Source organism: Pseudorca crassidens, chromosome 15 (assembly GCF_039906515.1).
Source record: "Pseudorca crassidens isolate mPseCra1 chromosome 15, mPseCra1.hap1, whole genome shotgun sequence".
Lineage (NCBI taxonomy): Eukaryota > Metazoa > Chordata > Mammalia > Artiodactyla > Delphinidae > Pseudorca > Pseudorca crassidens.
Genome location: NC_090310.1, coordinates 83,943,943 through 83,965,275, shown reverse-complemented (window position 1 = coordinate 83,965,275; position 21,333 = coordinate 83,943,943). Strand labels below are relative to the sequence as shown.

The window sequence follows — 21,333 nt, the reverse complement described above, 5'->3', positions numbered from 1 at the left end:
CCCCGGCTGCGCCCGCCGCGCCCGGGGCGCGCCCTCCCGGCTCGCGGCAGCTGGCGGCCGTCCCGGCTTTGTCCCGCGGCGCTGCGAGCCTGGCACGGCCCCCGCTGCCCGCGCCCCGCCCGCCAGGACTCGGACCCGGGGCCGAGCTGCGCAGAGGGCGGCGGGGCGCCCGGCGCGGGAGGGCTGGGGCGGGTGGATCCGTGAAGTTTCCATTTTATTTCCCTAAAGGGCAGTCGCGATGGAGCAATTAGGCCGGCTCTTTATCAACTTTGGATTGGGGGCAGGGGGGTGTCAGGCGTGTGAGACACTGTCTGGCCTGCGCGGTGCCTGGGGCTCCGGGTGTGTGTCTGGAGCGTGCGTGGCTCTGTGGGTCTCGGTCTGTGTGAGTGGGTTTCCGTACGTCTGTGGAGTGTGCGTGTCTGGGTGTCTCGGTCTAGGTCTCGGCGTCCCTCTCTCTGTCGTGTCTGTGTGTCTGGCTCGCGGGCTGCCCCAGGAGTGTGTGTGCCCGAGTGGGTCTCAGGGTCTCTCTGTGTCCGGGTCTGGGTGCCTCTCTTGAGTGTGTGCATCTCTCTGGGGGTCTGGGGACCATTTGCGTCCAGGTGTCTGAATCCAGGGCTCAGCGCTGGCGGGTCTGGCGAACGTGGATCCTGAGTGTGTGTCATTGTGTGATTGTCTGTGTCCCCGACGCACCTATAAATAGCTTCTGTCTGGACAGCTTGGCTCAGTCTGGCTGGGACGGTGGTTACAAATGAGTCAAAGTTTGGGGCTGTCTGTATTTGGGACTGCCTTGCTCTGGAAGGGGGAGGTGGACCAAGGGTGGGGAGGGGAGTGTTGGAAGCTTGGCGCTGACTCGCCCTGTGCTCGGAGAAGTTGAGACAAATAAGCCTGGACGTCCGTCACACATAGCCCACCCAGGTGAACACTGGGGTGGATGGGCATTTGACTGGCACCCCCAGGAGACTGCCTTCTAACCTACCCTTTGGAGACCTCTTGTCTCTGAGCTTCGGTGTCCCCTTGGTCTCCCCTAATCTCCCCAGGCGAGGGTGGCACACAGCCCTTCCCTGCTGGGGCCAGCCTTCTTCCATCTGGGACCAGGAGTCCAGAGGCAGCCGCCACTGAGCGAGGGCAGTCACTGGGTGACTCATAAGCCAGTTTCCGCAGGCGGCTGCCACAGTTTTCGACCCCTGAGCCTGTACAGTGAGGCGCAAGGGGTAAAAATAACCCATGACCGGCCCTGCTGGGGCAGGCTGGCTGGCGTTGGTGGTGGGTCCTTCCATCTGCCGGTCCCCACTCCCTCCAGTCCTGGAATTGAAAGCCTTGCTCTCCCTCACCACCACCCCCCCCCACCACCACCCCCCCCCCCCCCCCGCAGCTGCCTCTTGCCAGGCCAGCGAGATGCCAGGAGAACCTGCCCAGAGCCAGCGTTTGCGGAATTGAGTTGCATTAAACCAGATTGCTTCCCAAAGGCCCTTTGTGAACTCGGGAGGCTAATGAAATGCAGGAGGATATTATTAAAATATGTTCACACATGTTTGGAGAGTCTCTCTGGTGCTAAGTGGATTGGTGCTCAAGTACTCCTCGTGCCTCATTTTCCCCCTCCCGTAAAACTGCCTTGGGGAACTCCCCGCACCCCGGTCCACACTGTCAGGTTGAACTTATCCGTGATGAGGGCTGAGCATGGCCGGACATTCTGCTCTTCTTTCTTTGTGTTCGGGACTTTTTAAAAAATTCATTTTTATTTCTGTGCCTTCTTGGGCTGATCAGCCCTGACAATATTTTGGCCGCGACACCGAGAGGCCGTTAAGTCCGATGCCTGTTTTGACCGCTGTGCTTCAGCGTCTGAATGGGACCCTTGAGGTTATTAGTGCTTGGAACCCTGGCCCGCTCCAGCTGGCCCTGAGGTGGCCCATTAGTCATCATGCTCAGTGTATTTTTTACACACGGCCCTCTACTTCCTGGAAGAAAGCCCAGGGCAGGGAGGGAAGCGGTCTTTAGAGCGCAGGTATAATATAACAGTTTGTTGCGAGTGCTAATCAGATTTCCCGGAAACAGTCTGATGAGGACTGCTTTAAAGGCCTGGAGTTTCTTTATACAAAAATAAGGAAGGAAGGAGGGAAGGGAAAATTGAAGGGAGAAAAGAAACGGGCAGTGGTCGCTGTGCCTTTCTCATGATCTGAGCTGGGGGTTCAACTGGAACGTTGAAGGTGGATTTGGAGTTGGTCTGCAGAGCAGTGCCCGGGTGGCTCCTCTTTTAGAAGAGAAGAGGTTGCCCTTGGTAGGTCCGTTAAGCCCCCTGGGCCTCAGTTTCCTCATCTGAAAAACGAGACCATGATGGTTGAAATAAAAAACTCTACCGTCTTTCAAGACGAGACCTCTGCTCTCCAAAGTCTGGCTGGAGGCACCAGTGCGGGAAATGGCTTCCTGCCCCTCGAATGGCGCTGGGTCCTTGGTGTGGGTCTTCAGCGGCCCCAAATATCAGACCCGGGCGGACCCCGGGCAAACTCGGGGTTCATACCCTCGATTTATAGATGAGGGGAAGTGGCGGTGGAAAGCTTTGTCCCAGGTCCCCAAGCAATGCTAGACTCAGACCCAGGGTTATTTCTCATGGAACGCACACACCATCTTGAAAATGGAACAGGGGCCCCAGAGTAGGTCCACCTTGAACTTGGGGGCTGGAGGAAATCAGCAACATCTCCTTTGCACCTGGAAGAATGGGAACTGGGTCGGCCCTGAGGGAGCCAGATACCTGGGATGGTCTTCGCTTTGACAAGACACTGCCAAGACTCTCCAGGGGCCCCCATCTTTCCTGAGGGTCGAGGGCTGTGGGCTGCTGTCCGATGGGACTTTGCTGTTCTCAGAACTCACCCCACAGAAAAATACACCATTTCGGAAAAGAGCCAGGGTTCTTGGAATGGAAAACAACCAGCTCAAGTGACAGCCCACCGGAGGTGACAGCCAGGGAGTTCAATGTGGCAACTTTTGAGGAAAGGATTCCTCTTGGCACACGCATTTGCATTTTTCTTGGCATTCTTTGACCTCTTTGCAGTTCTGCTGCATCTCTTAGCAATTACCCCCTGTCTTTCTCCTCCAGCTTCTGCTTGAGGCCGTTGGGGGCAGACAGATGCTAACTGTGCCTTCTGGACAGAGCGAGTTGTAGGGCCAGACAGCTGTTGGCTCTCGTGGCAGCATTTCTGGAGGGTCCTGGGAGGTGCCCCTGCCCTGGCTGCGCCCTGCACCTCTGCAGACAGTGTCTATGGTGGTGGCTTGGTTTTTTAGCACAACCGGAGCCATTGAGCCTCGGATTCCTCTTCCCCGACCTCTCCTCCGATTCCAAACAGATATCCCCACGCACTAGAGACTCCGAAACTCACAGGAACCCCACTTTCTGGTGGCTTGTGTGGCACATGGGCTGTGCATGTGTAACGCTGGAATCCAGGGTATGTCACCCTTGGCACTAGGACGCCCGGGCCAGATAAGTCCCTGTTGGGAGGGAAGGTTGTCTTGTGTGCTGGCTGTTCAGCAGCGTCCCCGCCTCCACCCTCTAGGTGTCAGGAATAGGGTTGTACTCCCCCCAGCAAGTGGCAACAACCAAAAATGTCTCCAGCCTTTGCCAGATGCCCTCTGAGGGGCGCATTGTCCCTGGTTGAGAGCCACCGTTTTAATCACTTACTGGTTTTTCCAAGGGGGCTGGAGGGGGCGGGAGGGCAGATCTCAGTGGAGAGAAGACGATCCTCAGTTCCTTTCCAAAATCAGCCCCTGTGAACGCCCAAGGTGACACCTGCCACTCGTCCACGTAGCCTTTATTGAGCGCCTCTCGTGTGCCACGCAGGGAGGATTGGGGCTCCTTCTTGATGAGATTTCCGGTTTTCGCCTTGGATTTGCCTTTATTAGGAGGAAAGACCCGGGCACCCTTGAAAGCTGATATTTCAGGTTTCCGGTTAAACTGTGGACGTCCAGCCGGCACCAGCTTTTACCCCTGTGGACCCTCTCACCTGGGACTTCTAACCCATATGTTTTCTGACTGTCCGGGTTTTAGGTTGAGGCGCCATAGGAGGCTGAGTTTTGACTGGATCTCAGGTCAGGCCGTTGGCCACAGCTTCCCAGGAAGTCTGGGTTAAGCCAGCGACCCCGCCCAGCACGTCCTGCGGGCAGGGGTGAGCTTAGTGTTTGTCAAGCCACAGAATAACTAATGGCTTTTGTGCACACACGCATACACAGGCACACACACGCGTGTGCACACACACCCATGCCAACACACACGCACACGTATGGGCTCACACACTCAGCTGCTACCCCTTTCTACCTTTCCGGCCAGCTTCTCTCGAGGTTGGGAATGGTTACAGCTTCTTCTGGGCGTGTGAGACAGACACAAAGGAAAAAAGTGCACATACACATACTTTCTCCCCTATAAGTTGTGCAAATGTATGCACTCTCCCTTTGAAAGAGAGGAAGGGAGATGGAGCTGTGTGTGAGGCTGCCTGGGAGAGGAGGCTGGCGGGGCGGGATGGCGGGAGCTGCTTAACTTCGGGACAAGGTGAGATGCACTTGAGCCCCAGTAACCCCAGAGCGGCCAGCTCAGGTGTGCCCAGGTACCACCTCCACGTACCAGCCCCACCTCGTCTCAGGGTTTTTAAACGTCCATGGTTTGGTCAATTGTTAAAACATAAGGAAGTGTTGGAGAGGAGGACACGGGGCGGTGGGGGGGCGCCCAAGCCAGAGGGCCCGCGTGGCCTTGTCTCCAGGTGTCATCACCCGGAGAGAAGTTGGCAGGCAGCTTGGCACCTGGGGTCCCACGCGAAGAGAAAGAGCTCTGGCGCGCCGAGTCTCGGAGACTGTGCTCCTGCCAGCCTTGGGCTCCTGTATGGTACACGTGCTGAGGAGGAGATCAAGGCCGAGGACACATTCTGTGCTTTTTAAAAGGTGTCGCGTGCATGCCTGCATGTGTGCGTGTGAAGACACTTGGCTAGGGGTGGGGCTGGGTGCCACGTGCCCCCTCCTCTTGGTGTGCCTGAGGAGCAGAGGGGATGCACCCCACTGCTCCGGGCCTTCCAGAGGCCAGCAGAGCACGGTTCAGGGTGGCAAACTCAGTATCCTCTGTTTCGGAGCGGGGAGCTGCAGAGAATGGCGGACGGACGTCCTGCCTAAAGGGACCACTGCCACTGGGCTCACCGTTGTCACGTGGGCCCTGTGAGGCCAGATCTCTCAGTTTCAGGGACCTGGACAGCTAGGTTTTGTTGTAAAACTCCTGGATTCTAAGGACTGACAGTTCCTTCTTTTCTCACCTGCTCGCAGGTCCTCTCTCTCCCGAGGGCTGAAGTGGGTTAAGAGTGTGACCCAGGGCCAGAGGGATGGAAGCTCTGCCCCACTCCCAGACTTGCTGGCTGTGTCACCTTTCACTGTCACTTGGCCCATCTGTAGGTCTAGGTGACAGCAGCTCCGGTGTGCTGGGGTGTTGGGAGGATTCAAAGATGATTCTCGGGAAGTGTGGCCTGGCGTGTGCACGGCTCTGCGTTCATGGGAGTCGGTGGTGACAGTGCGGTGAACTAGACCCGATGACCCACTTGTCCTGTCCCCTAGCGGTCACACTCTGGCACTTTGCCTTTTGAGAAGGACTTCAGAAGAGGGTTCCTCCACCCTGGGGCTGGGCTGCCGGCACTGGTTGGGGATGTTGGAACGAACAGGCCCATGTGGGTACCATGACCTTGAAAGTGGAGGTAATTGAATATTTGTGTGAGTTTCCTTGTCCCTGGCTGGCAAACCTCCAGCAGGCCCAGCCTTGGCCCAGGAAGGCCCAGACATCTCTTAGGGTCCCCCACTGGGTCACTGGAATCCAGAGCCTGCTTTGGGGGCAGAGACTGGGCTCTGGGGGTGGAGGGTATGTGGCCATGAAGAAGCACCACCCTGACACCAGATACCCCACAGGGTTCATTCCTAAGACAGTTGGGAGCACACAGCCCAGAAACTCCAAATGGTTTGAGGCTCTCACTTTGAAAATTCATTTCCATTTTGAACAAGTGAGGGTGCAGGGGTGGAGGACGAGCCATCAGAAAGAGACCGGGATCTTTTCTTCCCCGGTGGGTTTCACTGCTCCACCTCTGAGCACCCACGTCTTCGCTCCTGCCCTTCCACCTCCCCAGGTGGGCTGTGCCCTCCATGAAGTCACGTCGACTTCACTTTCCTTTGGGTGGCACCACAAAACCAAGCCCTGACATGGCAGGGTCTTGCCAGGGCCTCGTCAGGCACCGGTAGAGGTGTCTGTCACCAAGCCGGGAAAGGTCCCAGAATGGCTTGCCGAGAGGAGCAGGGGCTTTAGCACCGTGGGATGGGTTGAGAAAGGTTTGGGGGCATCCCCAGGCTTTCCAGGAGCCACAGAACAGCTTCTGTCTCCTGTTTCCAGGGTGACTGATGGGTTTTTGTTTCCACTCGCTTTCCTAGTTGGATATGAAGAGCTTATTATGTGCCAGGTACTAGTGACGCATTTTTCTCAATCTTCAAAACAACTCTGTGAGAGAGCTGTTGCTATCACCAATTTGCAGATGCAAAAACGGGATCAGAGAGGGTAAGACACTTGCTCCGGGTCACACAGCCAGGAACTGATGCTCTGTTGGGATTCAAACCTCAGCTCCCTGACCCCACAGCCCATGCTCCCGTGGTCTCTTCCCCATGACACCACACCGACTCCCATTCATGAGGGAAAAACAAATCTCAGAGCATGCAGTCGGACAGCATGCTGACTGACTTTCATTGGAAAGGTCTCCCCCAAACATGTGTCCCGCATCAGGCTGTCTCTGTCTCCTGCTCCTTCCTGCACCCCCAGACCACCACCATCCAATCCTGTGGCAGGGGCTTGCTAAGTGGCCCAGGGCTGTTCCTGGAGGGACCATAGCTTAGCTTTCCTAGGATTTCCAGGCCGTCCGGGGTCTGAGCACTGCCAGCCTTCTGGCCAGGGTGAGATGATGAAGATCTAGACTTTACGGGGGACCTACGTGGGGCAGAGCATCCCGTAGGTGCTGAGTAATTCAGCGCTTCATCCTGCACCGCGGGCGCTGTTCCAAGTGCTGCTCTGGGCACCGCAGAACATCAGGGGACAACTACGCAGATAAACGTACCCTCCAAGGGCTGCCGTTCTAGTAAGGACAGGGACAAGAAAATGAGTTCATTTCGGGGAGGAGGGCTGAGAGGAAACCGAAACAGGGGCAACCTCAAGGCGTCTTTCGGGGAGGCCCCCCGGGCTCCCAGACTGGTCACTGTGTTTGGGCTCCCAGAGCACCCTGTGGGTCTCTTTCCAGACCTATCATGTGGTATCGAATATTGTGTAATGAGTTGTGTCATCTCTCTTCCCTCTGGTCGCTGAGAGGTTGGGGTCCATTTTGTTTGTTATATCCCCGAGCCTGGTTGGTACCTTGTGTATGAGGGGGGAAGGGAGGGGGCAGGGCGGGCCGGCAGGCTCCTAGAAGATTCCAGGCAGGACAGGAGGTGGTCAGGATATAGACTTGGAAAACCATCCTTTTGGGGATCCCTCCTAAGCTTCCCCGCTTGCCCCTCTGCGAAACAGAGGGGAGATTAACACCTGCTTCATAGCTTGTCAAGACAACTGCCCAGCAATGAAAAGCACCGCGGGCACAAAACATTTTGAATGCTCCAGTGACGTTTCCACTGTCTGGGGCAGGAAGCCATGCCTCAGCCCCCTCCCCACCTCTGCCTCGGGGGCAGGTACTGAAACCCACGCAGAAAGGGGTCTCTCAGCGTCACTTTAGTGCCACTAAGAGCTTAGAAATGACACAGGTGCATCGCCGGGCCTGCCCCTCGCCCCCAAAAGGGGGATTTCTAGGACGATTCTTTTCCGCACACAGCTGTTTCAGACTCGGAGGGTTTTTTGATTGCTCTATCCATTTGTCACCCCCGGTGGAGCTGGCGTCCGCTCGGATGTGACGGTGAGACCCACACGTTGCAAGGAGTTAGGCAGCTACTGTGACTCACCGTCCGAGGTAACCAGGTGGTGATCGGATCTTCTGGACGTTCCGCAAAGTCTGATATGTATTTGTTTTTCACTGGAGTGGGGGGAGGAAGGGGGTGGTCACCTGGCTTAGAACCGGTGCCTCTGCAATGCACTTGTAGGATGTTGAAAGCATTGTGGGGTCTGGTTTTCTTTACCTTCAGATGTATTTTAACTATAGTCATTTATTACTGTAGTCGGTGGGTTTGGGAAGTGGTTCTCCTGGCAGAAAATAGAGTTTTAATTATTTGGTAACAAGTGTAAACTCCCAGGGGCTCTGGGATCTGAACGTTGTGGGTAAAGTTCGCTTCTGTCTTCCTTGAGCCACAGCTGTTAAAGTTACACTGTCCTCTGGAAACGTCTCCTGGTGCCCCATGCCCGGCACCGGCGCTGGGCTCCCCGGGGCTGGACAGATACACCTTAAACCACTGAACAGTCATATGAGTTCAGGACACCAACGTGCCTTTGATGTTTGGAGAAACGGTCCCATATCTTCTGTCCCTAATACGGACTTCGGTGGTGATGGGGCTGGGGGCAGCTGTGCCAGGTTCTACTTAGGATGCGTACAACTTTTGCATGATCTTGGCACAGAGTAGATGTTCAGTAAACAATGAAGCAGTGAGTGAAAGAGTGGATTTATGGTGTTCCTTCGTCACCCCCGTGGCTGCTGGGAGCGTGCACTGAGGTTCTGTAACTGCCGGCATTTGATCCGTCACCTTCTATCATCGCTGTCGCGCTTCAGGGATAGGAGAGTCTCTGCAGGTCCTTAAGGTCTGCAGGAGCTGATGTTTCTATCCCTGGCTTTGCGGTTGCAGGCAAAAGTGACAGATCCAGCTGTGGATCTGTGTGGGTGTCAGTGGTTAAGAATGCAGAAATATGTGCTTTAATATGTAAAACTGCATATCATTGGGTATAAAAATACATACATATATAGACTTACATTTATAATATAAAATATGCAGAATATTTTAAGACGTGTGCATTCCACCCAAGGCTAGGAGACTTCTCGGAGGTCCCCCGACTGGAGGCCACAGCGGGAACCACATCCCCACACCCCCTGCAGGTGTGCTTTGCCCTGGGCTCCCCCAGGGAGGTAAAATCAGGGTTCCCAGGCTCTGTCCTCAGAAGCAATAGAAACGAGCAGCTCAGTCAGTTTTCCTGCACGTCTTGGGCAAAGCAAACTGCCCTTTCCCAAAAGAGGTTTTTTCAGCCCCGCTGGTCTTGGGTACCTGGTTGCTGACTGCTCATCTGAAGTAGATTCCGCAAGACGGCCGCGTCGCTCCCCTTGCCTTGCTTTGCCTGAGAGGGTCCGGGCAGCTGCTGGTAAGTGGGGCTGCCCTAGAGCGTCAGCCAGGCGTGAGCTCAGTTTTGTTCTCGCTTATGTCACTTTGCCCACCAGGGTCAGACATTCCTGACGGGGATGCTTTCAGACTGTGCTGAAGCTGCCCTATAACGTTCAAACGCCTGACCAACAGCGTCAACCCAAGCCCTGTGGGGTGATTCGTCCCAGAGGCCACATTTACACTGGGGAGGCTCAGAATTTGCACGTGGCCATAGCAAGCGCTCTTTCTCCATCTGCCTAAGCTTTATAGCATGTAGAGTAGCTTTGCTCTGATGTCCCTCCAGTGGACGTCAGTTGAGAGACGGTGGAAGAGTCTGGTGGTTGTAGATGATGTATTTCAAAATCCCGATCACAGAAGGGAGAATCTGTGTGGTCTATTACGGCTGCTCCACTTCAGGAATAAAAAATAAAAGTCAACACCAAGACGTTTAGTAAAACTAAGTGCGTACATGCGTACTTCCTTTACACAGCTCATGTGGCTACACAGCAAGGCTTCATCAAGGTCTTAAATAACCCTCCAGAAGAAAGTAGAAAGCGAAGGAGGCAGGGAGGGTCCATTCAGCCTGGGGAGCCCTGCAGGAATTTGGTATCTGCCCCTGCCCCAGTTTGCGAATTCCCAAGTCTGAGAATTCAGGCTGAGGTCCTGCAGCTGGTCACGGGTCTAATCGCCTTCCTGAAAATAATTTAGTCGGTAATAATTCTGTAAACCTATGAATCAACTTTGCGCAAACACCCTGAGTAATTTCTTTGTTCTTTTCTTTCTACGTTGTAAATTGGTGTCTGTAAAAGCCAAAGGTTTGGTCTTGTGGAAGGCATGATTCATTTATTGGTGTCTGTGCTGCCCCGTTATCGTCCAGTCATTTCAGAACCCAGTCGCGGTGAGCCGGGAATGATTCATACGGGGCTGAGTTGAGCAGCCGATGGGGGTCACAGCCACAGGGGAAACAATTTTTTCTAATCTGTTTACAGTATGGGAGAAAAAGATGGCTGCATCGAGATGATGGAAAGGGTGTCAATTACATCGGTGAGTGTAGCCGATGAAATGACACCAGCCAGCCCTCTGAACACCCCTCCGTTTGCTGCTGTTGATCGTCCTGATGGACCACAGCTAAATGCACTCCTATCTCGGGTGTATCTCTCCTGTGTTTTGTGGATCCCAATCTCTGAGCAGGCTGACATCTAGGGACACCCCCAGGCAAACCTAGAGCAGACTTTCAACCCAAAAGCCACAAATGCAGAGAACATTGCCTTTTTAAAAAGTCTATCCACTAGGTTCACCGCGGGATAGTTCAGATGTCCAGGCTTAAGGGTCAGGGACCACTCCCGTCCCCCCTCTCATGTCTCTAACAAGGACAGTTATTAGGTGTTTGCAGTTGTCAAGTCTCTGCATTAATCTGTAGCGTGTGGGGACTTACACGTGGAACTGCTAATTTTGTCTAATTTTATTAGTTACTTTTCGCCCTAAATAAAATTGTCACCATCCTCCCATCCAGAGGGTAATTAGAGTCGCCTGCGACGTGGCGCAGAGGTGTAATTATGAGTCCAACTTCCAGTCATCCACGTGAATCTGGGCCCTGCCTGCAAGTGCATAACCCAGAAGTCGCTTATGTTTAGTTAAGGACTATTTCTTCCTGTGGCCATTTCTCTTCTGAAGTCTCCTTGTCTGGTTGATTCTCCATCTGTGTGACTTGCTCCACTGTATCCTGTCCTCCGCATCACTGAGTAAGGTCCTGGCTCGGGTATCTGTGGATCCTCAGCTCCTATAACTCTTTAGTTAGAGGAGAATTTAGCTGGTACTTACGGAACCACTTTGTGACTTTCAAAGTGTGGATCAGGGATGAGTGCGTGGCGTTTGAGCAGCACTCCCCTTGCTGCCCGTGACAGACATTGCTAATCGATCCCAGCATGGGACAGTGGCAAGGGCTGCAGAACTCCTGGAAGGAAAGGGACTGCTCCTGCATGCAGCCACCGGGACTCCCCACCTGCTCGTCATGTCACATGGAGGCCCTTGGGCTGCCTGACGCGTCGGGGACAGTCCCTACTATGAGTTCTTAAGGCTGTACCACCACTTTGATGTGACCCAGGCCCCGGCTTCAGCTGTCAGGCCTGGGTCTCTCCCAATCCTCTGGGCTCATTCATGGTGAGATCTGGAGTAAGCCCCCTACCCATGTTACTCTCAGCTCCCCAATATTACTTCATTTGTCTTTCTTTAAAATCGGGGTCACCAACTCAAATGTCACAGAAGCCTCCATTTTTACCTGGGATGCATGTTGCAGCGTTCTTTTGCAGTCTAGTGAGAATGAGCTCTGAACCCTCTCCTGGAATAGACCCAAGTGAGTGGGGGTGGGCTTCAGGAAGAAGAGGAAGAAAGGAGAGGAGCTGGGCAGTCAGTATTCAGGCAGTGAGCCCCCAGTGTCCAGCAACTCTGTCTGTTTCCTTGCTGATTGCCTTAGTGGCAGTGTGGCTTTTCGAGCCCCAGCCATTCCTGCCAACAGTCACAGACACTCACCAAGCACCGTGTACGCCCTCGGGGCAACCCCGTTGGCACAGGAGGAAGCGGAGCTAAGGCATGTGCCAGGGGGCGGAGATCACCAGCCAGGAGCAGAGCAGGATTTGAACTTGGGCTGCGGGACTCCAAAGTCTGTGCTTTGCCCGCCGTCCCCCCAGCTTCAGAACCGCCTGTCGCCCGTGTAAGGCTGTGGCCGACTCCAGGCCTCTCCGCCTTTGCCCTCGGGCTTTTGCAGCTGGGCCTGCGTCCTGTTCATCCCTCCTGCACACGCTCCCCTTCTTGGAATGGTCACCGGCGACGATCCCGGGGCTCCGTGCCAGCGAGAGCAGGAATCTGTCCCGTGTCGGGTTGCAGCTGACGGGAGAAAAGGGTCATGGTGACCTGTGGGGCGCTGGGCAGGGCCTGGGCTCCCCAAGAAGGGTGCCTCGGGAGAGGGCGCGAGGAGAGGGTCCAGAGAGCATTAGGACTGAGGTCCCTTTCCAGCCTCCTTCTCAACAGCCTTTCTCCATCCTGCTGGTCATGGAAGCCCTGGGAGGTCTGCAACCCTGACCCTCAGGCACACCCCAAGGCAGGAGTGGGGCTTCTTAAAGCTCCCCGGCTAATTTCCAGGGTGCGTCTGTGGTTAAGCCCCGCTGGGCTGGCCCCCACCCCGTGCCTACAGATGGAGAAACTGAGATTCAGTCGAGGGAAAGGAGGAAATCCGGGCTAGTTTTCAACCCGAAGCCTTTCTGTGGCTAATCAGAGCGCTGCCACTAATAATGTCGTCATTGTAAGGACAGCAGGCTGGCGGGACTCCGTGTGAGCCAGGCCGGAGCTCACACTTGCACGTGTCACTGTGCGCTGGGCAGCAGGACCGCGGGGCCCGTGAGCCCTGGTGTCAGCCTCATCTTCCAGCGCCTGTCCTGTCCTTCCAGGCCGGGTGCTCGAGCAGCCGAGCGACCCCTGAGGCCTCTGCCAGCTGCGGTGCAGGGGAAGGCCTGGGGTCTGGTGGGTGGAGTGGGGGCCCGGGGCCTGTAACTTACCGTCTAATTCAGGGAATGGTAGGGGCCCCCGGTTTCACCAGGATCAGGCTGGGCACCCACCGTCCTGGCTTCCTCTTCTGCCCCCGTGGCTGCCGGACACGCCTTTAACCCACCCTTCAGCGTGAGCTGCCCCTACCTTTGCCTTCTGGGTTCTTGGCTACCAACGTGTGGCTTTCTGCTTCACCAGGGGCGGCACGTCTCTTCTCGAAGGGTATCTTTCCCGGGGGGTGGGAGGGAGAATCCCGCAGAGGCGGGAACAGGGCACTGGTGGGCTTGCAGTTGAAGGCGGAATGTTCCAGACACAAGATTTTCTCATCCTGAAAGCCCCCGATGAGCCCTGCTCATACCTCTCCCCCTACCATTTCTTTCCTTCCCCTCCCTTCTTAATTTTGTTCTCTGTACAACGGGCTTAATTGAACCCTGAGGCTCTTGTGAGAAGGAAGGCGCAGCAAAGACCCAGTCAGACCTCACCGGCTGTCCCTTCCCTTCCCTTCAGTTGTTAAACTTCCTCTTGGAATCTGCACTTCCCCTGCTGTGACGTGTCTGTTGAGGTATAATTCATAGACAGAAAGCGCACAGACGTAAGGGTGCACTGTGATGAGGTTTGGCACGTGTCTGTGCATGTTACCAGTGCCCAGATGGAGACGAGGGACCTTCCGTCTCAGCACCCGGCCCCCGGCCCCTCCCAGGCTGTACCTGCCCCACCCTGCCCCTCACCGAGGCAGTCACTGCAGATTCAATCACAGAATCTCAGAGATTGAAATTTAATCTCAGGGATTAAATTTTCTGAGTGGAGAACTTTGCATAAATGGCGTCACACTGTATGTTCACTCTCTTTTTTTAATTATTTATTTATTTATTTATTTTTGAGGTACGCGGGCCTCTCACTGTTGTGGCCTCTCCCGTTGCGGAGCACAGGCTCCGGACGCGCAGGCTCAGCGGCCATGGCTCACGGGCCCAGCCGCTCCGCGGCATGTGGGATCTTCCCGGACCGGGGCACGAACCCGCGTCCCCTGCATCGGCAGGCGGACTCTCAACCACTGCGCCACCAGGGAAGCCCTGTTCACTCTTTTTGTTTGGCTTCTTTCACTCGGCCTCCTGACTTTGAGATCCATCCGTGTTGTGTGTCTCAGTAGTGATTCCTTTTTATTTCTGAGCGGCATTCAGTTGTGTGGATGAACCACAGGGCTGCCATTCAAACAGGGAAAAGCCCCGTAAAAGGGGCATGTGGACCCAGAGGAATGACTATCTAAGTGTGGAATTCCAGGCGCCTTCGTGGGGAAGAGCTTTTATAACCTGAATCTGAGCCCCATAAACGGGCACTTGGGGCCCGGGCACCTGTCCAGCCCTAGCCAGGGAGACTCAGGGTGGTGGCAGAGGCTTTGGAAACTCAGCAGGCTACACCTCTGCCGCCACCTGGCACGGCCCCGCCAGCCACAGATGCCAGCCCGCCAGCCCGCCTCACCTGGCCCGCATTCCTTTGCAGGGAATGAGGATGTGGGTGACCCCAGACAGGTATGAATCATGTCTGGGGGAGGTGGTTACTCAAGCAGAGAGCACCCAGGCTGAGTTCCTGACGGCTGATGGCTGACGGATGGCTCGGACCTCGGGATGGAGCTGTATGTCCTGGGGGTTGGGGCATGCCTCACTGGAGGGTGTGGAGCTGGCAGACGGGGTCCCCGACACTGGGACTCGAGCATTCCCTGAAGAAGAAAAGGATACCTGCAGAATGGCTTCCGAGGCCAAGTGCCAGTTCAGAATCGTGGCTGTGTTGCTTACCAGCTTCGTGGCCGCCAGGCCTCAGTTCTTCGTCTGTAAAATGGGGATGTTAGTAAGCGTTCTGAATTTTGGGGGCTGTACGTGACAACACATAGCTCACCCCAGGTATTTAGTGACTGCCAGGCACCGTGCGACATGCAGTTTTGCAGGAGCTGCCGTTCCTAGATCTGTTTTTCAGACTGGCAGGCTGGGGCTCAGAGGACAGAAGTCACTTGGGTCATAAGTACCTGACCTTGTAAGGTCAAAGAAATCGACAGACCCAAAGCAAACTGGCAGCCCATGAGAAAATTTTAGATGGCATGTGGATGGGTATTTCATATTTAATGGTTCTATTCTTAGGTTAATGTATGTTAAATGTAAATACGGAAGAGCGGAACAAGCAAAAACAGCACATCATTGACTTCATGAGTGTTGTTTAAAACGAGGCTAAGTAGTAAAACTCAGTCGATCGAGTATTTATTTTTTTTAAATATCAAGGAATATAAGTTCCTTTAACGGGGTATTTGGAAATGGCAAAGGTCAGGAAGGCTGGTTGACGTGATGTTTAAGATGCGCGCCCCGAGGAGTCCTCGGGGGTCTTTAATAAGCAATTACAGACTCACGGCACCTCCTGCAGAGTAGAAGCACTTTGCTCTTTGCCCCTCTAAGGTCACCCGGCCGTTTGAAGGTCGGGGTCAACTCAGTTCTAATGAGATCTAGGTCACGGGGTCGCGTCATGGGCGGGAACCCGAGGGGAAGGTTCACGGGTAGAGTTATGGATGGAGGGGAAACTCTCATCCTTCCCCCAGACAGACAGCTCCGAGCAGCTTCCGGCAGGTGACGGGCTCCAGCTTTATCCTCAGGAAGGTGCTAGTGGGGAGAAGCAAACCCATTGCCCCACCAGATCTCAGGGCCGTGGTTTGCACAGGAGTGCTCTGGGGCCGGGGTGTCCACGACCTGCCCCGCACAGCTGTGCGTCATCCGGATCTCGGTGTGTGTTTGAATCAAAATTTCTACGTTCTTTCTTTGTAATGGGAAAAATCTCCTTAATTTAATTGCCCTGCGCTGCCTGAAATGATTTGATGTTTTGCAGAATAGACCTGTGATTTATTACGTAGCCTGCTAATGCACCTTTTCGGCTCTGGGGAGAGGGAGACACAGTGGGAAGAAAGGGAAGCGCAGGGCCTGGTGGGTCCAGCTCCGGCCGGGGCCTCGCGGCGGGTGTGGGCTCCTGCCCTCTGGCTGAGATGCCCCCAGCATCACCTGGTCACTGCTGGGACATGTCCCGTCGTTGGGGGGAAGTTCTGCCACCTGCCTGGCTTGGGGTTTGGCAGAGCTGTGCTTATTTCTCCTATTTTCCGAACAGTTTGCATGTCGAAATCCCCTAGCGGTCCAGTGGTTAAGACTCTGCGCTTCCACTGCAGGAGGCGTGGGTTCCACCCCTGGTTGGGGAACCAAGATCCCGCCTTGCCCCGTGTTGCGGCCAAAAAAATAGAAAAAAATCAATCAATCAATCAGTGTTAAAAAAAGAAAAAAAACAGTTTGCACGTGACAGACGGTGGCGGGAGCTGTTTGAAGACCCCACGTGAGACTAGAATTGAGCCTCTTGGTGGTGTCAAGGCTCCCTGGGGGCCCGACCCCGTGAGGCTGCTCCAGCTGGGGTGTGAGCTAGGCTTCTTCCTAAAGAGCCCCTGACTCGGAGACCTTCCCGCACCCGGACCCCAGGTCTCAGACCCTGGGCCTGGGTCTGGTCCTAAAGAACTGAGAGGAAAGGGCAAACAGGTGGCTCCTTGAACCCACTGACCCTACCCGTGGGGCAGCGGAGAGCACACGGCCCTGGTCCCTGCCCTCCCTGCTCATCTGGGGCCCGCCTCGTCCCTGACTACCTGTCTAGGAATTTTTATTGCAGCCCACAGAGGCATTGCAGCTTGGCTGGAATGTGAAAGATCCTGGTGTGCGGCGGGCATCCGTAGGTCCCGGCCCCTGGGCGGGAGTGCAGGGGCAGAGGCACCCGGCCTGCTCACAGGTGAGCATGGCCGGCGTGGTACCGCTGCTTCGGGCCCCATCTGGCCTTTGTGCTGCCTCTTTGGGCCCTGATTCCCCTCTGGGTCCATTTTGCTTTGACCGTTTCCCCCGAGACCTCAAACCACAGCAAGGACTAAATCAACAGTTGCTTGCAGCACTTAGGCAGCCCCACCGTGTCCCCAGGAACGCGGCCCGGGACTCTCCCTGTGACGTGGGATCCTCCCGGCGCCCCCGGCAGGCAGGACGAAGATTGTTAGTCCCCGTGTACAGATGCACACGTGCCGAGGTCGAGAGGGCGCCGGGCTTCCGGCTCGTGGCTGCCGAGGGGCAGGGCCGGGACCTGAATCCCAGCAGCGTGGCTTCAGCTCCGCTTATGTATCCGTGTGGGCTACGGGCTCGGCCAAGGATCTCATCAGCCTTGCCGGTCAGCAACAGGAAGGAGGGATGGTGGCCTGGGGTTCCCAGAGCTCTGCCTTTTCCCTCCACCCTGGAGAGTGGACAGAGGGGCCCCAGCCTCCAGGCTTCCGCAGGCCACCCTGCCAGTGGGTGCCGAGCTCGCGGTGCCGGCCGGCGTGGCAGAGCCGTCCTGCCTCTGCTCCATCTGGCAGCCTCAGCCCTCGCGGAATTCCTCCTGCGGCCAGGAGTGGCCATGTCATCCCCTGCCGGCCACAGGCCAGGTGGAGACCGGGCTTCCCTGAAGGAGCAGAGGAGGGGGCTTCTGGGGGGCAGGACCAGGCTGCCCCGTGGTTATCCCCTCCGCCCCCATGATTCACGGGCACATCTGATCTGCCCTGAAGCGACAGCAGCAGCATTTGGAGGCCTTGGTGAGGCCAGGCCCAGCGTGCAGGGAGTGAGTGGTCACTGAGGACCCAGACCCAGGGAGCAGGGGGCATGGGTCTGCCCGCCGCAGCTTAGGAGACGGTCCTTGGTGCCGCTCCTGCTCTCGGGGTTTCTGCTTCCGCCTCTGCACAGTGGGGGTGGTGAGAGGCACCCACGCTATGGGGTCGTAGTGAGGATTACAGGAGAGAAGACATGCTTAGCTGAGCAATGGGCGCCTCGTAGATGCTTCGGAAATGCAGCCTCTTCTGTGGTTTAAGACGTGGCCAGTATTGAGAGAGAGATGGCTACACCCGCCCCAGGACCTGCCTGTGAGAAGGGAGGGGAGAGTGATGTGGAAGCCCTTGGCTCCAGTGGGAAAAGTTAGACGGGACCTTGAGGCATGAGTAGGAGTTCTACCCAGGGAGAGGTTTCTCCCGTGAGATTACAGGGACCAGCCCCTCCCAGGCACACTCAGGGATGTGTTCACCCCACTCGCCAGAGGAAGTAGAGGCACAGTTGTCCATGGCCGTGCAGTCGGGGCGGCGTTAGAGCTGAGGCTGTGGGCACCAGCGAGGTGAGTCTGGGCCCCTGTGTTGTATGTGTGTCAGGGACAAAACCTAGACCAGGAGACGTGGACCTGGCCCCAGCTTGCTCTGCAGCCTCGGGCCGGTTTCTTCCCTGCTCTGGGAGTGTGGAGGGTGTGGGCATCTGCCCATCTCCACTCTGACCTGTTAGTTTTCCACAGCAGAGGAGTGATTTCTTTGAGGGAAAAGTTTGCCCTTCCCCCACCCCTGAGGGACCAGGAGAGGAGTTCTGGGGGATGGGAGGAGCTGCTGCCTCAAGGGGGCCTCTCCAGACCCTGCCCATGGGCCTGCCAGCCTGGGCTCCCCCAGCACCTCCTTCACCTTCCCGTCTACCGGCCCAGAGACCCTTGATGACTCAGGCCTGCAGCACCTCTGGGGACCTTGACCCTCCTGAATCCACCCCTTCCCCTACAGAGCCTGCCCAGGGCTCCTGGCCAGTGCCCCACTCAAGGCATCTATGGGGCACCCATCTGTGGATGCAAGAGCCCTCGGCCCATCCTAGGGGTACTGGAAGGCTGGATGGGGTGGGTGTGTCATCTGTAATTTTGTGCTCATTAGGAACCTTACTGATGGGTAGTTTGCCTGAATATTTCATTCCTTCACTCGTGAATTCATTTGACACATTTACTGAGCAACTACTATGTGTTGGGCCTAAGACTCTGGAAGTTCACAGCCATGTAAAAGGCAGACTCACTTGAGTGGGGCAGACAGGAAGTAAGGAAACCAATGCAAGTGTAACAGTTTTTCCAAGGTCCCACAGGAAAAGGGAGAGGCGGGCGGGGCGGGGGGCTGGGACCGTCTTTCTCTGTTTCCTTTGCTTTTCCATCAGCCTTGTAAACTGAGGTTATCCTGTGGGACCAGTGCAGCCCGTTTTATCACAGGCATTTGTTCTTAACTCAGATATGGAGCTGAACAAGAGGAACTTCGCGACTTTCCCTCTGGGGCACTGATCCAGAAACCTGGGGTGGGCCAGGAATCAGCATTTTTATAGGTTTTCTTGTAGGAGATACAGATTCAAGAACACAGAGTCCTGGATTCTCGTCAGCTGGGGCCCCAGCAATGCTGGCATCCAGGGCCCATCCCCAGGGGTTCTAGTGGGTCAGGGCTGGCCTTGAAGCCTTTGTCCCCTCTCTGAGGTTTCCTAGAACAGATAGATGCCAGGCAGTGGAGTCACAGGGCTAACCCGTGTGCTTGCTGTTCAAGCTTCTGCTCGTGTTTCTAAACGGACCCCTCGGAACGCCCAGAGCAATGTATACCAGCCCTAAAGAGATAACGCTGATTTCACAGTGAAAATAGCCCGGTTCTTCTGATAGAAAAAAGTGATATGTGCTCCTTATTTAAGAAAAATTCGAAGAATTTGATAAATGACAAAGACAAAAGTGTAAACGCCCACAGCCCCATCACGTGGAAATGAGTTTACTCCGCAGGTCTGTTTCCAGGCATCTGCACTGCAGGCTGATGAAGGGCAGGTAGCAGTGGTTGGAGGGAGGGGTGCAGCTCCCTCCCCTGCAGCGGTTTTTGCGAGGGGGAGGAAGACGTCCCCTCCAGCTTGCCCGTGCCTCGTCTCCCCACTGAGACATGGGGTCTGAGGCCCGCCTGGGGACCTCCTGCTGATGCTGGTTGCCTGGACAGCAGCCTGCGCCTTCACCTCTGATGGCCGTTGGAGAGGCCGGGCCAGCGCCCGCTGGACCTCAGCTGCTATGGGAGACGCAGCCTCTCACCTCTGGGGCTCACATCGGCCGAGTAGTGCTGCTTCTGTGTCCATTTGATACCGCGAAGCTCCTGGGTCAGACTTTCATTGAATTGAAGGTCCTCGCTGGTGAAACATGGTCTGAAAAACCACAGATCTTATTCGAGCCTCTTTTTACAGACAAGGTGTCCCAGAGGCCCAGAGAGGGTGAGTAGGAACCTGGAGTCACACAGCCAGTGTTCACCACCCAGGTGTCCAGGAACACGTCCCCTCCCCTACTCGGAGCAAGGCCTTCCAGATGCTGGAAGACGCCAGGGTCCCTGCTGGGGACTCTCCACCCTGGTCCCCTCAGCCCAAAATACACGTGAAGCTTCTAAACTGATCAAGATGAACAGCTGACATTTATGGCCACGCCTGGCTTCAGGCACTGCTCCGGGGCCTTCCTGTGAATTAGCTCCTCCAGTGAATGAACGTTTTAGTGACAGGCTAAGGAATTCCCTGCATTTAGTTTGGAGATGGCATGCCACCCAGGCTGGATCCTCGGGGCTGAGCTCTGGCCACATCGCTGTCCCAGGAGGGACAGGCAGCGAGCGTAGGGGACCCGAGAGGTGTCAGGCCTTCACCACGCCCCTCCCGCCCCCCCCCCCACGCCCCAACCTTTCCGCCTGGGAGGCCAGGCCTCCGTCCTGGTCATACAATGCCCCCTTCTCACATTCAGACTGGCGGTCTAGACACTCACGCTCCCTTTTGTTCTGGAGGGTCAGGGGTTGGGGAGAGGCCCCAGAGAGTGGGATTTGGGCCGAGGCAGGAAGAAATCTTCCCCGAAAGAAGAAAGGGGTGGGGGTGGGTGAAGAGACACCCATTTCAAAGGAGGCAGCCCATTGTCTCCCCTGCTCGGCCGGTGACCGGCCTCCCAGCAAAACATGCACCGATTTATAATGATGGGGGCAGCTCCCGGCGCAGACGCGCCGTGAAACCCGACGGAGCTACGCCCCCTCGGGCCTGTGCGCCCGAAGCTGCCCAGCGGACGCTGTCTAAATAAAGTCCTGCGGCCCATGCCAGGAGATCTGGGCCGGGCTGCCAGCCAGGTCCCAAGGGCAGTGCTTGGCCCGGCCTGAGCCCAAGAAACCCCGTGGGAAGAGACACAGCCGTACCACATCCCCCGGCCTCCAGCCGCCACCTGCTCAGGGCGCTCCCGATGTCTGGGTGCTTCGTCAAGGGTGAGGCGGACCAAAACATCACTAAGGTGGGAGCCCAAAGCCACCTTGTCCTGTGGCCTTTGTTGACAGGAAGCTCATTGCTCGGGAGCTGGCACTGGCCGAGGAGAGACGCAGAACCTCCAGTTTGAAGCTCAGGTTCTAGGCCTGGTTCTTGGCTAGCAAGGTCTGTAACCACTTAGAGCCTCGGTTGCCTCATCTGTGAAATGGGGACACACATGAGATTGTCCACATTCCCTGCCTGGCACCAAGTGAGTGCCGTCCCTCTTGCTGTTGGTGATTGTGACATCGTTCAGTCTTGGAATGAGCCCCTTCCCCTGGGGAATTCGGAGGCAGTAGGCAGCCTGGGCAGAGGCCATCGCAGTTAGGAA

The 21,333-nt window shown here is 56.1% G+C and overlaps 1 protein-coding gene and 1 long non-coding RNA gene across 3 annotated transcripts in view; both read left to right on the top strand.

Annotated features, from left to right (window-relative positions):
* Positions 1-21,333, top strand: part of PMEPA1 (prostate transmembrane protein, androgen induced 1) — a 58,615-nt gene that overhangs the window by 1,229 nt on the left and 36,053 nt on the right. The gene's annotated exons all lie outside the window — the stretch shown is intronic.
* LOC137208110 (uncharacterized) overlaps positions 1,383-21,333 on the top strand; it is a 45,558-nt gene continuing 25,607 nt past the window's right edge. The window contains exon 1 of the long non-coding RNA XR_010935462.1: positions 1,383-21,333. This exon is cut by the window's right edge and continues 24,750 nt beyond it. This is a non-coding gene — a long non-coding RNA (uncharacterized lncRNA).